Raw genomic sequence first — 16,151 nt, 5'->3', positions numbered from 1 at the left:
TATCCGTTGAAATTATACAACAGTCAAGTTAAAACAAAGGATTTATATTTTTTATATAGTACAGGATGATTAGAATGTAATACATGTATTAAACTTTGTTAAGTAATTGATTACATAATGACGTACATACCATGCAAACATAATTGCTTAAATTCATGACCTTTAGAGATGATAATATTTCTCTTTATCACCAAAATCAATCCATGGATTTAGATTTATATACTTATAAATGTATATTTTATAAAAAATGTAATTTTTTTAAGCGAGGAAATTAATACCATATAAGCTCCTTGATAATTAAGTAAGATGAATTTTAAATATATGATATATATATCTGCTAGCTGTTGATCCATAAGAGTGCGGTCTTAACTCGCTAGTTTGATATAAGATTAAATTGGAGAATCCGGACGGTTAATTAGCACAAACTATTAACCAAGAAAGGGAAATGATAGAATTATTTTCATATAAATTTTAATTCTTAAATAAATTAATATATGTGATATTAAATTATAAAAAAATAGATATAGAAGTATACTTGAATCTATCTTTGAATATATAATGTTAAATATTGAATTTTATTTTGATCTTTTAAATTAATACACGTGTATTTTAGAGAAAACACTTATTGTTACGACGATGAAATATTAGAAAATTTAACGTATATATAAATTAAAAATCATATATATGATAAATAACCTAGTACATTAACTTTAATTTTTAATTGATAAATCATCAATTAAAAATTAATTAAATTAATTACTTGGATATCTATACATATGTGACTCATACTTTTTTTAAGGGTAAAGTATAGTAATGGTCATTGAACTTTTCTAAAACTTTCATTTAGGTCCCCTAACTTTTAAAACTTGCAATATAGTCCTCTAATAATTAGTCCGTTTTCAATAAGGTCCCCAACATTTAGTCTGTTTGCAATATGATCCCGACGTAACCGGTCGTTTGACGCCGTTAGTACGTTTGCAATATGACCACTGAACTTTTTAAGTGCTTGTATTTAGGTCCCCTAACTTTTAAAACTTGCAACACAATCCTTAATTTCATTCTAAACCTCAAATTCATTTTCGATCTCAAATTTCCCTTTTCGCTTCTCTCTTCTCATTTCTAGCTTAACTTTTCAGTCGGGGATGCATGGGAAATTCTAATCTAACTTTGAATTATGTGGAAGTATTGAATAAGGGTCCATTGAGAGAAGACCCAACCAAGGGACTATCAGGACCATCAACGATTCAAGGTGTAATGTTAGATACAGATAATCTCAAGTGAAGCATAGATGTTCGATGAAATGCTTGTGAGAAAAAAATGGGGTTAGAAATGCAGAGTTGACAAATACTACTAAGATGAACTAAGTATCATTGTTGAAAATCACTAACAAAGTTGGAATTATTTTGTATAAATGGCATATAATAATTTCTTCGTTTAATCCTTGTGGTTAAAGATTTTCCAATAGATGATCAAATATAATGACATCCCAAACAGTGCATTCACCTCTCAGTTTCTTTTGCAACTCAAAAGGCATCATTACAGGGTCAAGTAGCTGTTCCAAATATACTATCATGTCATGATGCCTTTCGAGTTGCATGCATAATTGTCTTCTAAAGCTATAATTCAATACAATTCAATTGTAAAATTTCCAAAACATGTAAAAAAAATCCAAACCATTCATGATATACCAGTCTCATAATCAACATGAACTTATTAAAAAGAATACGAGCTCACATGATGTCGAAAACCACATGTCGGATCAATACAATTCCCAGTATACTAGTACCAACAGTCTCTTGGATTGAGCCTGACGATTTCACTATGTTGATACTCACAACCAATTCCCTGATTTAAAGAAAAACCAAAGAAGAAGATAAAAAAAAATTAGCCTATGGCCCTATTTTACTTCTATTTTGATGGACTGAATATCTTTCATAAGGATTACTAAAAGTTTTGATTAAGAATAAAGAAAGAAAATTAGATGGTTTTGGTTCAAAACTAACACTGAATATCTAGATCATTGACATGCAGTTCCAAAAACATAAAAATTTCAACAAAAAACACATAATGTGAGCTGAAAATGAGAAAGTGTGAAAGAGGAAAAGCTTACTTCCGGATAGCCCAAAAGAGAAAATAAAAATCTTCTTGCAAGTGAGGGGAGAGGCTAAGAAATAAACGCATCGGTGTTGCGTTCCAGCAATTATTTCTCAATTTTTTCTTTGTAAATAAAAGCTGAAAGACATAGCATTGCTTAGGTTTATATTTTTACATGGCGGAAAATTGAAGAACAAAAACCAAACGAGAGTGCATGTGAGCAAAAGAAATTGAGAGGTGAATGTGTTATTTGAGATTTTATTATATTTGATTATCTGTTAGAAAATCTTTAACCACAATTATTAACCATGTTATGATAATAAGTAACATACAATTATTCATTTATATATATATATATATATATATATATATATATATATATATCATTTTCGTACGCATAATCTAATAGGAAAAAGCTTATTTAAGAAAGAAAGTTTGGATAATCATTTATAATTTCGGATGAACATAGATAATATTTAAGATTTATATTTTAAATTGGAAAAAATTGAACAATTATAAAGTATCTCTTGCATAAATTTAACTAAAACACGATTCAACTCACGAAAATCTTTATCTATATCTAATAATATATTTTTAAAATAAGTACATTTTTTATTAAGTTAAGGGTAAGTACAAAATAGTATCTATTTAGAAATAAATCTTAATCATTTAACATTGAACGCTCATAACTCTGATATTTATAGTGCTTAAACTTAGGATCTCAAAAAATAATAATATATTTTTATCACTAAGGTCGTTTGATTATTATTTACAACTTCCTTCTATTTTTTTATTTTGAATAAATATATATATCCATTGCTTGTCACTTAATGTAAGGACATTAACTTTTTTTTTAGCTGACCCTTTTTCCCATATGTAATGGGGTAAAGGGAGGTAGGATAGTAGGTTGTCCCAAACATTAGATTGAGAGCAACTTCTGTGAGAGACCTTCAAATTATGAATTGCCTACCATGAGACTCGATCCCACAACCCCAAGATTAAGAGTCTTATGCTCTACCAATTGAGTTGGACGGACAATTCATTAGGCATTTGGAGATGAAGTTAAAGGTTTCATATATCTTATCACGTCCTCCATTCTTTCTTATCTCTTTCCCATTCTCATTCATTTATTAATTAATTCTCATATTTATTTTTCCAATATTTTAAGTCATTGATTCTCATTTATTGGCATTTAAGACTTATATATCAACTTGGAATTAAATTTAAAAGTTTTGACTTTTTTCTTTAGTTTTTGTTTGATATGAACAACACAAATGAAGAAAGATAAAAAAAAATCAACTAATAAACTGATTAATATTTAAAATAAAAAACAGTTATAAAACTTAATCATTTAATTAATAAAAAATTATATTTTCTAATTTTTATCTTTTATACCAAACAAAACCTTATAATTTTCATTTTTTTCATATTTATATATAAAAATAATTATAATCAAACGGCATTGCCAGGGAACGTACTAGATAAAGTGGAAAACAAACTGGAATATTAATTGTTAGCATAAATTTTAAAGAAATACAAAATGTTGTACAAGGCTATCATTGGTTAAATAGTGATCTAGAAACATTAATTGCACTTATAATCTGCATGTTTACACACTTTTTGGTGGAGAATTGTCTAGGAAGGATGGCTACCTGTTGAAGTTTGGAGATTATTCTTACCATAAATTCTCAAGAAATACAGTATGTTCCACCCAGTTTTTGCGTGGATTTTTATAAAAAAAAATAAGTTAATTTTATACAGTTTTTTAGTTTTTTTAAATAATATTTTTTAAAAAAATCATTATAAGTTTACTTATTTCTAATATTATATTTTTGTTATAAATTTATTTTTTATCCATATTTGCCCATCGCATGTAAATTTACTTCTTACATTATCTTTTATACAATAAAAAGTAAAAAAATTGAAAGTCTACTAAACTTGTGGTGAGTTCATTACTATGTGAAGTGAAAGATTGAAAGACAATTTGGGTTTAATCGTTATTCTACAAGATTAATTTCATTAAAATCATTTTTAAAAAATAATTGTATACTCGTACCGACGAAAGACAATTGAGAACTTTTCTTAAAAAGTGTTAAAATGTTCTACTACTTTATAAATACGTTTAAATTCTAAATTTTTTTATAGTTATAATTTATACATTTTTATCTTTTTAATGTTATAATTTTCACTAATTTTTTGAATTTCTAATGCTTTTGTCTTCTAATATTTTTTATGAATATTTGAAAATTTTAAAATTTACACAATTCCTTTATTTTCTTTTTTACTTAAAGATTAAATAAATCTTTAAAATTTCAATTAAAAGTAATTATATATTTGAATTTGGTAAAAAAAATCAATAATACACTCAAAATCAATTAGAAAAATTCATTCAATTATGTGTCATGTTATCATTCGCACACGAACTATTATGTCAGTACGATGAATTCGCGTCACAACGATAAACTCTCACGTCAACACATTTAATTGTTATATTAAGATTATAACGATCAGCGTTAGTTAAAAAATTAAATTAATAAAATTAAATTGATTTTTGACCTATAGTTGATGTAATTAAAATTTATAAATAAAACTATTAATTTGGATTTACTTGATAAATACAATATATCTTCAAGTTTTTTTTTAAAAAATATATCGTTTTTAATTAATGGGTTTGTTCAAGTGGTAAACATCTTGATATTGCTTAAGCAAGTTTTAATTTCGATGCCTTGTTCAGGCAGAAAATTTTCGCTAGCACCCACTAAAAATCAAGTGTGCAATGCAGATTGGTTTAGATTAGTCAGGACGAAGTTCTGAAAGTATTCAATAATAAAAAATAGTGATTGTCTTTGTGATTGGTTATTTCTGCATCATTTATAGACAAAATTATGAAAATTATCATAAAAATATTAACAATAAAAATGGATTTTTTTATAAAACACCAATTTACTATTTTGAAATGTATATGAATTAATTTATATGTTTTTCAATAAAAAATAGAAAAACAATAAAATATAGTACATGAATTGATGATTAACCTTGGGACTTCAATGGGAACCAAAACGATGAAGATGTAGAAGTATGCATAGAAGGACACGTTCTTCCCTCAAAGGATTGTTTCAAGTACTTAGGGTCTATGATACATAAAGATGGGGGTGTAGATGATGACGTTACACACCGTATAAAGGCGGGATGGCTAAAGTGGAGGGCCGCTACTGGAGTTTTGTGTGACAAGAAGGTGTCTCTAAAACTTAAGGGAAAATTTTATAGAATGGCAATAAGACCAGCGCTGTTGTATGGATCAGAATGTTGGGCACCCAAGAAGGATCACGTAAGGAGGATAGAGGCCGCAGAAATGAGAATGCTTCGATGGACATGTGGTAGGACTCTGTGGGATATGACGACAAACTCTGCTATTAGGATGTCCTTAGGGGTGGTGTCTGTTTCCGAAAAAATGAGGGAGGGAAGACTACGGTGGTTTGGGCACGTCCTTAGGCGACTACCGTCGGATGCGGTCAGGAGGGTAGAGTCGATTACAGTCGACGGTGCCAGAAGGAAAGGACGACCAAGGAGGAAGTGGGATGACTGCTTGAGATCTGATTTGATGGATTTAGGCCTTACCGAAGACATGACCTATGATAGGAAATTATGGAGGCTTAAGACTAGGGTAGTCGAGTAGTGTGAGTCACATCTATAGGGTGTATCATCTTTGTCTTCTTTTAAATGCATTTGTAGTAATTTCCATGACTTTTACTTTTTATACTTTTCTGTTATTGGTATTTATGAAAGATTAGACCTGGGCTTGCTATCGTTGTCTTATGTGTATCATTCCCGTCATGTTTCCTCTATTAAATTTAGCCGGGTCTTATGTTTCTGTCTATATGCAGAGATTCTTTCGCATGGATTATTTTGCAGGGATTACTCCCCATTACAGAAGCACATATGATATTAATGACTGCATATGAATACTTTTTTAGCTATGTATTTATGTAATTATTTATACATGCATTGCATTTTATCTATATTTTTAATTTTCTGACTGCCGGAGGTCTTTCACGGAAGCTATTCTCAACCTGGCGTTGGGGGCAGCCTATTACCCTACCTCCCCCTTACCCCATATATATGGGAATTGGGTTTTGTTGTTGTTGTTGTTGATTGTAAGTGAAATAACCCACAATCTGGATATCTACAAATCCATGCCAAGTTGGTAGGTGGGGCAGGTAACTAACACAACCTCCATCGATTATCAAGTTTCAACCGAGGAAAATTCAGTGATTATTTTCACAACATAATTTGGAGATTTATTTAAAAATTTTAGAAATTAAAATTAAAATTTCTGAAAATTTAAATTATTTTTTTAAAAAAATTGAGGTGTAACTATTTTTTAAAATAAAAATTTAATGAGAATTTTTAATTTTTTTAGGAGGAGAGTTAATTGAAATATTTAAAGTTTTAAGACGGAAAGAAAACTCAATTTGATCATTTGACCAACGAAAAGTATTGTTTATCATAATAACTTTTCTAGAATCGACAGAAGATATAATTTTTAAAGGGCCCGAATCTGTGACTTTTGTGAAACTTTTATTGGTTTAAGACTTCAAATATGATTCGATTTGTAATCCATAGCAATTCTAGTGAAATACAAATTTCTAAACTTGGTTCATCATTTACTATAGGCATTTTTATTTTACTGGTTACAACTCTTGCCAATTTTTATTATTATTATTATGCATGTTAGTAGAATTTTAGAACTTCATCTGAGTTGGGAAAGTGTTTCAAGTTTTCATGTTATTTTACATCTGGACAATTTGGGAATGATTTGATGTAGTAATTTATTTCAGACGCTTAAATATATTTTGGCATGTTATAAGTAATTATTAGTATTGTTGCGATTAGTTGTTGTTTGTTTTGAGATGTGTTGAGTCAAAACAAGTGCAGGTAGAGGGTGTGTTAGGCTTCTGGTTTATGTGCTGCACTGTTTTTAAACCAGTCTGTTATGGGTTAGTTGGAGATAGTTAGGATGTTTGTTAGTGTACCATTTCTCTTAACTGACTCATACAGTCTTGTATAAATTGCTGAGCCTCTCTTAGAGATATTATGGTCTATGAATAAAATAAACTGTGAGAGTACCATCTCTCTTTCCCTAGTTTCTCTCTGATTTCATTCTCTTCTCTTTTTTGTATTGTTTGTTGGTTTGAGCTCAGATTGAAACATGGTAAAGTCAGTCGAATTTCTTTCCTTACAAGGCAATTTTGTATTTATTGCCCTAACACATATTTCAGTAAGTTATTAGGAGTTGTTTGGTATGCTATGCTGCTTTATTAAGAAACAGATATTAGCTGGTAATTCTGATAAATTGACCCTAGCGGAACTCCGAAAAGAAAATACAAGTGGATCTCTGTTGATATGATTATATTATGAAGGAATTTCGATCGATTTGTACCAACCACATTCTTCTAAGTTCAAATAGATAGGGAGTTAATAGAGTATGGTTCTAATTGTTAACTTTATTTGTGTATGCATTTATTCTTCGCAAAGAATGTGCACCATGCTTGGTTTGAGTTGCTCATGATGGTATTGTTTAAGATGCACAAAATGACAACCCCTCTTACATGTGTGTTTTCTATAGGACTGCTAATCGAAACAGTTTAGGGTTATGGAGTTTTCATAATGTCTTACCATATGTAAATAATTTAAGATTGAACCTATTGTTGTTGACAATTGTTGCATGATTCTAGATGGCCGACTGATCAAATTGGACGGCAGTTTTTTTTTTTCCCAAAGTGGGCAACCAATATTGTTGAAATTGGCAAAGGGATAATTACCAAATTGAGTCATTGAACTTGAAGATATTTATAAGATTAGTCATTAAGCTTCAACTATAAATACCATTACCCATTTAGCTTCAAAATCATCCCAAAATCGAAAATCATTTATTTCTCCCATTACTAGAGAGCTTTCTTGTGAGTAGTGAGTGTTTTGTAAACACCTGTAAATTTTATCTCTTAGAAAAAGATCTGCAGCAGTTCGGAGACGTAGGCATAATTGGCTGAACTCCGTTATCAATTTCGGGTATTATTTTTCCGCTTTTATTTCGCATTCTCACTAATCTGGTTATAGGGAAATTATTCGTTTTCGTTTTATTTCCCAACAACTGGTATCAAGAGCTTTTGGTTGAAATTTGTCAATTTTTTCTGTGAGGTTACTATTCACGTGAATAGTGAATTTTGTGAATAGTAAAATTTGGTCGGATATACAAATTTGTCGACAAAGGTGTTCTAATACACAGTGGTTCACAAGAATTGTCAAAAATGATCCAAAAGAAACCAGATTCGAGTGGGAGCGATGGCTTTGAGAAACGAAATTGATGAGCTCAAAAGGGAGTTGCTCATATGCAAGGGAGAAATGAGTGAATGGGGTGCGCTTAATACCTTCTTGGAAGGACTTAGATCAGGGACAATGCTCGGGGGAGAGCAAGGTAATGTCCAGAGACTTTCGGATGCCATAGCTGTAGCCGAAAAGCTGACTGAGCTTGGAAGTGACAAGCCAAGTAGCAATGTATCGTCCAGGCCCATGCCCAGAGATAGTGGCAACAGTGGAGGAGACCAGGAAAAGGTGCAGCAGGGAGATGGTAGAGAAAGCTCTTCGAATGGCCAAGGTGAGCCATTGACTGTTCGTAGCCAATGAAAGCTATCGGGAAAGAATGACAAGGCTAAGTCCGGTGTAAAGAAGAATGGGAGCAAGGAAAAATTGAAGTGCTACTTCTGTGATTGTCCTCATTTGATTAGGGGATGTCCCGAGAAGCGTCGTCTTACAGCCATCATGAATAGGATGGAAGAAGGAGAAGTAGCGGGAATTGGCGCGGTTGCAAGTGTTAAAGCTACAAAGCCAGGAAAAAGACTTGGCCCGATTGATGGGATCAATACGGCTAAGCAAGGATCGAGACGAGGCAAGGCTATTGATATTGAAACAACCGAACCCGAAAGAAAACGTGACAAGACTAAGGGTGTCAAAACAGTCGAGCACAAGAAGGGACCCGGTGCGATAGCAAGAGATAAAGCTGTCAAGTCGAAGGTGCAAAGTGAGCAAGTCTGCTCACAGTATGCCAATATAGAGGTGTGGTCCAAGTTGAGGCGTCTCAGGCATAAAGGGTCACTTAAGGAATATGTGAGTCGATTCAGAAAACTCACGCTCAAAGTCTCAAGTTTGACTGAAGAATATGGAATCTTCACCTTCATGTTCGGATTGAAGCCATGGGCGAAGAGAGTGTTGGAGCGAAGGGAAGTCAAGGAGTTTTCTGAAGCCTTAACAACCGCCGAGTCTATCAAGAAATTTGGAGTCAAGAAAAACAATACTTCTAAAGCAAAGCCGAAAGCCGAGGGTAGCGGCAAGAGATTCTGTGATGAAGGCAAGTCAGAGGATGAGGAATGTTGTTCCTCGAGTGGCAGAGAAAATCACTCAATGATGAACCAGATGGTGAGTCTGGGGAAGATGTGTGCAGTCTTGGCACAAGTTCGAGTGTCAAAGATGCTAAGCCGAGGGTAAGAGTCGAGCAAATGAGGGGGCGCAAACTTAAGATGCCAGAAGTGTTGTAAAATTACCCGAAGGGAGCCGAGTCATCCAAGGTGATAGATGAGCCCAAGATCGAGTTGTCCAGAGAAGAAGATGAACCCAGGATCGAAGAGACGTTGAGATTTGGCTCAATAAGGTTCATTTCTGCCAAGGCGAGTAGAAGCCAAGTGTAAGAAGAGTTGTCCATATCCAAGGAGTTTGCCGAGCATTTTCGTGTATAGAACATGGCTTCAGAGACCATTTTAAGAGAAGGGTCGAAGCAGGGGCTTGCCGATGATGTTCAAGTGAGGAACAATCCTTCAAAGACTAGTGGACAAGAGTCGAAGGGAGCCAAGACGTTGAGGGACAAGGCAATCACGGAGAAAGTGGTCCATAACAAGTGGGTTTACAGGACGGTGACTACGGACAAACTGAAGTTGTGTTCAGCTTCAATTGGCATGTTACAGTAACAAGAGTAGAAATGCTGTTGCATTGATCGAGGTGTGAAGACAAATTAAAATCAATCTTTATGTGGGAGATTGTTGACAATTGTTGCATGATTCTAAATGGTCGGCTGATCAAATTGGACGACAGTTTTTTTTCAAAGTGGGCATCCAATATTGTTGAAATTGGTAAAGGGATAATTACCAAATTGAGTCATTGAACTTTAGGGTATTTATAAGATTAGTCCTTAAGCTTCAACTATAAATACCCTTACCCATTTAGCTTCAAAATCATCCCAAAATTGAAAATCATTTCTTTCTCCCAATACTAGAGGGCTTTCTTGTGAGTAGTGAGTGTTTTATAAACACCTGTGAATTTTCTCTCTTAGTAAAAGATCTGCAGCAGTTCGGAGACGTAGGCATAATTGGCTGAACTCCGTTATCAATTTCGGGTATTATTTTTCCACTTTTATTTCGCATTCTCACTAATCTGGTTATAGGTAAATTACTCGTTTTATTTCCCAACAATTGTTTGTTCTGTTACGCATGGATTGTTGTGACTGAATTGTTTGGAGGTGAATGGGGGTGCTTTGGTTCACACGGGCTAGCTATTGGAGACATATGGCTTAGTTTGTCGTTAATATTTTGAGGGAAAAAGACAAGGTTTTTGTTCACTAGGCAACTTTTGTATTTACTAATATTTGAAATTATGAAAAACAGAAATTGGGCTGGGATTAACGGGATTTGGCATATTTTTCTCATTTCTGGGAATTATCTTCTTTCTCGACAAGGGCTTGCTTGGCATGGGAAATGTAAGGTAACTTCAATTATCTTTCTGCACATTTTTTTTTCTTTTCCACATTGAATCATACTGGATTAACACTTTTCTGTAAATCAGATCCTTTTCATATCAGGGGTGTTCTTAACCATTGTTCTGAAGTCCACCGTGCAATTTTTCACGAAGCCTCAAAATTTTAAGGTTTTATTTGTTCTCTCACACAAACACTCGCATGCATAAATGCAGACATCATAAACATATCTTTCATTTTTCTGTACGATGTATTGATACTGAATCCAGGGAACAATTTCTTTTGGTGTTGGCTTCTTTTTTGTTGTCATTGGATGGCCTATCATTGGCATGATATTGGAGACTTATGGTTTCGTTGTACTCTTCAGATCTATATGAAATTTTTATTTTCTTGATTTAACGCAAATGCTAACTTTTTAGCTCCACCTTTTTTATTCAGTTGGTTTTTGGCCGACACTGGTAGTGTTTCTGCAGAGGATACCCATTTTCGGTTGACTGTTCCAGCAACCAGTAAGATCGGTATGTTGAAATTTCATTTTAAACTACGAACAGTCTGTTGGGCATGCATTCTTTCAATCTATTATTTTGTTTGTTCTTGGTTGGTTAGTATAAGTTGAAAAGCATCCTGGAACAGTTCCAAAATTTGAGAAATAATTGATATCTTTAGTAGTCTCAAGAGTATGAAAGTTGCGAATATCTTCATAATATTGCCAGCCGCACATGTAGGTTATCTGGTCAGGCACATCTTAAGCCAATGATTGCAAAAATAGGTGGTTGCCTTCTGAACCTGCCGTAGCAGCTCAGCTGAAGCAGCCAAACATGTAGATGGGCTATACATCTTTTGTGAAACTGAATGATAGGCCTTAATATCTTTTGTGTAAAGATGTTCTTGAGTTCTTATAATGTTAATTCCTACCTTGCTTAGTAAATCAACTTTCTTCAAGGTGATTTAATTAATGTTGGCCTTTTTTCTTAATGATGCAGTTGTAACGAACACGCGCAAGTCAAATGGATGATGTGGAAATTATATATATATAGAGAGAGAGGGGGAGGTAGGATCAAGTTACATAATATTTTATTAAATTTTATATTAATTTATGACTATTAGATAAATGTAAATTGATGACTGATATTAAAAATTGAAAATAAAGAAATTTTTTTGAAAAAAGAAAAGAAAAGAGAAGGGGATAATCTCAGCTATCAGTTTTCATTCATTCAATAATTTTAAATCAGTATAATACTTTTTAGGTTATATATTATGCAAGATGAATCTCAACCTATATATATAAGTTTATATTCATATATATGTGTGGTTTTCGAATCCAATACCTCAAAAAATAACAATAATTTCTTAACTATAGAGGATTGATACATAATCTAATTATTTCAATCATTGGTTCCATTCTTATAATATTATTTTTTTTTACTTTTTATATAATAATTAATGACGTGTGATAGATTTTTTTAAACTTTTTTGTAGAGTTAAAAAAACTCTATTATTAGTGTGCCAAATATTTTTCTTAAAATTAAATTTTTGCAAAATATTAAGTATTTGCATTCTAATGATAACAGTAATAAGATCACATCTTTAAGTAATTGGCAATAGAACCAAGAACTTATTAGCTCAAGTATATTAAACAAATAAGATAATAACAGTAATAAGATCACATCTTTAATTAATTTTCCACTCTAATGATAAAAATGACGCCAAATAGTACTTAGTGGTATCTTTATATTTTCTACTTCGAATTAGCAAGTGAAACGTATTCTTAAGGTAAATTATTATAATTAAAAGAATAGGATATATGATATATTCTTTTAGCACCTCATAAATAAATAAAAAATTCCACTCTCCTGCATGAACTAATTTACCTCAGTCGTTAAATGAATAATTATTATCTCTAAATCTATGCACCCTTTTGAAAGCTATAAACTCTTGATATAACCTCTTACATATCCGTATGACTTACCATAACTAAATTTACTGCTACATGACCATATCTAATAAATCTGTCAACCTACAAAAAATTATAATAATTTTATATCTGACTCTAACACCAACTTATTCTATAAAGTCTTTTGACTAAGACGAAGAGAGGGAACTAGAACTCCCTCCTCTTCTAAAGAGAATCATTTTATTAGTTATCCTTCATCACTAAAATTATCAATTAATTGTAATTAAATCAACCGTTACGGTTTTTCGTTCAAATCAAAAGGATGAATCATCTATAATCAACGCAATCAATTTATTTTCTTTAATAAATTTGAATTTATAATAAAAACATCTAACACATCCAACTAGAAATAATAGTATAATTTTATGATAATCATTTTATGGAAAATCATCATATAACTTTATGGTCTTACTCGTGTTCCCGATTATTTTATGTAAATTGGATTTTCCCTTCCAATTTTAATGGCGAATTCGACCTACAATTTAGGGAATGAAGAAAGACACGTACAATTTGTAAAGGGGAAATTGGGTGGAGGGACACATGAGCATGAAAAAGACAAATAATTAGACATATCTTATCATGTTTTCTTCATTTATGATTTATGTCTACGTGCAGGGCTCAAACAGAAAGCAGTCTGTATGAAGAAGACGAATGACATCAACTGAGATTGCATATCCAACTAGGGCTCAACCCCCAACTGTCTCAAAGTTTAGCTTGTTTGAAACAAGTGCCACCATCTTTTATTGCCCTCATTTATTAACGACACTCAGCAGATACGTTCCATTTAGGATTTTCTTCGTATACCTGGCGTGCCCCATCCCTGTCTTTCAATTTTTGTGTTAAAATGACACCAGCAACACTCAATGCCCACCACGTTGCCTACTCAGGGATAGAATCATGATTGGATAATAAAACAAATATATTATTTTTCTTCAAAATTAACATTTTTTTAGTAAAAGATTTTGAAAATAAAATGTAATTTGATAAATATTTAAATTAATCGAGTTAAATTCATGAATGAACGTAAAATTTAATGTTAGAGTGATATATTCTTAAAATTATAAGAAGGGATAAATTTCTAAAATTTTAAGGGAAATTAAAACAAATATTCAATAAAAATATATAGAAAAAATCTGACACATAAAATAATTTAAAAATTTCGAAGGAGCGATGGACCAAACGTCTCCCTCTGCCTAACCCCGGTTAAAATATTCTATGATAATGGCAATCAATTTTTTTCTATTACGTAATTTTTCCATAAAATAATGTAAATAAAAAATTAAAGTATTTAAAATCTTAAATAAAATAATATATGTATTAAAAATTGTCTGTTGTATTGTTTTTAATATTTTTTTAACATATTTTAAAATTCATGAAATGAGTCATGTCCAACAATTTAAATTCGTAACCCAGATGATGGCCAAACTGTATTTTGCCTGGCTATTTCAATCGTGCCACACTTAATGCACTGCGTAGCCAATTAATATATAAATCATTTGTAATTTTATATTTTCATATTTTTTAATAGAAGAATTATCTTGCTGCCTACCCAATTAGTACTATTGACCCTAACTAGTGATTACGCTAATATTGGGTTGACTTCAAATAAATAACGGTTTTATGAAAGTTTGAAACTGAAATCTCCATTATATAGAAATTAAAAGCAGCAATAATTTATTGAAAATAATTAAAAATAAATTAATGAATTTCTTTTATAAGAACATGTAATGAATATTGAGTCAAAACATTTTAGTACAATTAAGTGATTAACATTTACAATAAGTTCTTCGTTTATAGAAAACAATTAATTTTTATCTATAAGTGTTTACATTGTGGACGATGTAACCATAAACTTGTGGGTTAACTAAAAATTTGTATTAATTACAATCTTAAATAATTTAATTCAAATAACAATCTTTCTTTCTTTCTTTTGTTCTCGTCAGCCTTTTTTTCTTTATTACACTTTTTAGATTTTCATATGATGTCGTCTTTCCAATTAGTGTTTATTTAATTATCTTACTAATCAAGTTTTATGGGTTGGTTATCTTATATTGATATGTGCTCGCAATCATCACAAATATGTTATGCTTGAATTATTGAAAAATCAGAAAGTGGACAAGTGACTTTTCGGTGGATGCACCGAATTATGGAAAAAATAAAAGGGGCAGCAGCTATTGTTGAAATTTGGTAAGGGTAAATTATCAAATTTAGCCCCCTAGACTTTAGGGTATTTACAATATTAGTCCTTAAGCTTCAATTATAAATACCCTAGCTCATTTAGCTTCAAAACCATCCAAAAGCATTATAGCTTTCTTCCAATACTAGAGAATTTAGAGAGTTTATTGAGAGTTATTTTCTCCTTTTTATCAAGAGAGAATTATCATTGTTTTCTCCTTGGTAGATCGAGAGAAATTGTAATTCCTATTTTCTCATAGTGAAATTCTTCTACCGTTGTCCGTGGTTTTTACCCTATATTATTTAGGGGTTTTCCACGTAAATTTTGTCTCTTTTATCTTCATTTTTATTTTATCAAATTATCAGTTGCGATTTTGCTCTATCCGATAGTCGTCTTCCGTAACAATTGGTATCAGAGTCAGATTTGAGTGTGTAATATATTCTTATTGTCTTTTTGGTTGCCACCAAAAAGTGGATCCCCCAACATAAGAAAGTAAGAAGGTATTACTCATTCTTTGAAGGTTCCAGAGAACTATTCATGATAGTGAAATAGTGAGAGCTATCCGTAATAGAAGCTATGACAACGAAATTTGATATTGAAAAATTCAATGAGATAAATTTCTCATTGTGGAAATTGAAGATAAAGGTCATCCTGAGGAAAGACGGTTGTCTAGCAGCTATCAGTGAAGGCCGGTGGATTTCACAGATGACAACAAATGGATCGAAATGGACGAGAATGCTATGGCAAACTTTCATTTAGCATTAGCAGATGAAGTATTGTCAAGCATCGAGGAGAAGAAGACATCTAAGGAGATATGGGATCATCTCACCAAATTGTACGTGGCCACATCGTTGCACAATAAAATTTTCCTTAAGAGAAAATTGTATACTCTCCGTATGCTAGAATCTACTTCAGTGACGGAGCACTTAAATACACTAAACACTTTATTTTCTCAGCTTACATCCTTAAGCTATAAAATAGAAGAACAATAACGTGCTGAACTTCTACTTCAAAGTTTACCGGATTCATATGATCAACTCATCATTAACTTGACAAACAGTAATGTCACCAGTCTAGTCTTCGATGACGTTGCAGCTGCTGTTCTACAAGAAGAAAATCGGCGCAAG

The 16,151-nt window shown here is 31.8% G+C and overlaps 1 long non-coding RNA gene across 1 annotated transcript; it reads left to right on the top strand.

Annotated features, from left to right (window-relative positions):
* The first annotated feature begins 10,761 nt into the window (after nucleotides 1-10,761).
* On the top strand, nucleotides 10,762-11,319 carry LOC120162273. The gene is made up of 3 exons (XR_005519538.1): nucleotides 10,762-10,897; nucleotides 10,984-11,064; nucleotides 11,164-11,319. It is a non-coding gene; the product is annotated as an uncharacterized LOC120162273 (long non-coding RNA).
* Nucleotides 11,320-16,151: the final 4,832 nt, after the last annotated feature.

The sequence above is a fragment of the Hibiscus syriacus genome, unplaced genomic scaffold (genome assembly GCF_006381635.1).
Source record: "Hibiscus syriacus cultivar Baekdansim isolate YM2019G1 unplaced genomic scaffold, ASM638163v2 tig00111402_pilon, whole genome shotgun sequence".
NCBI classification, from domain to species: Eukaryota; Viridiplantae; Streptophyta; class Magnoliopsida; order Malvales; family Malvaceae; genus Hibiscus; species Hibiscus syriacus.
This window is presented reverse-complemented; position numbering and strand designations above follow the sequence as displayed.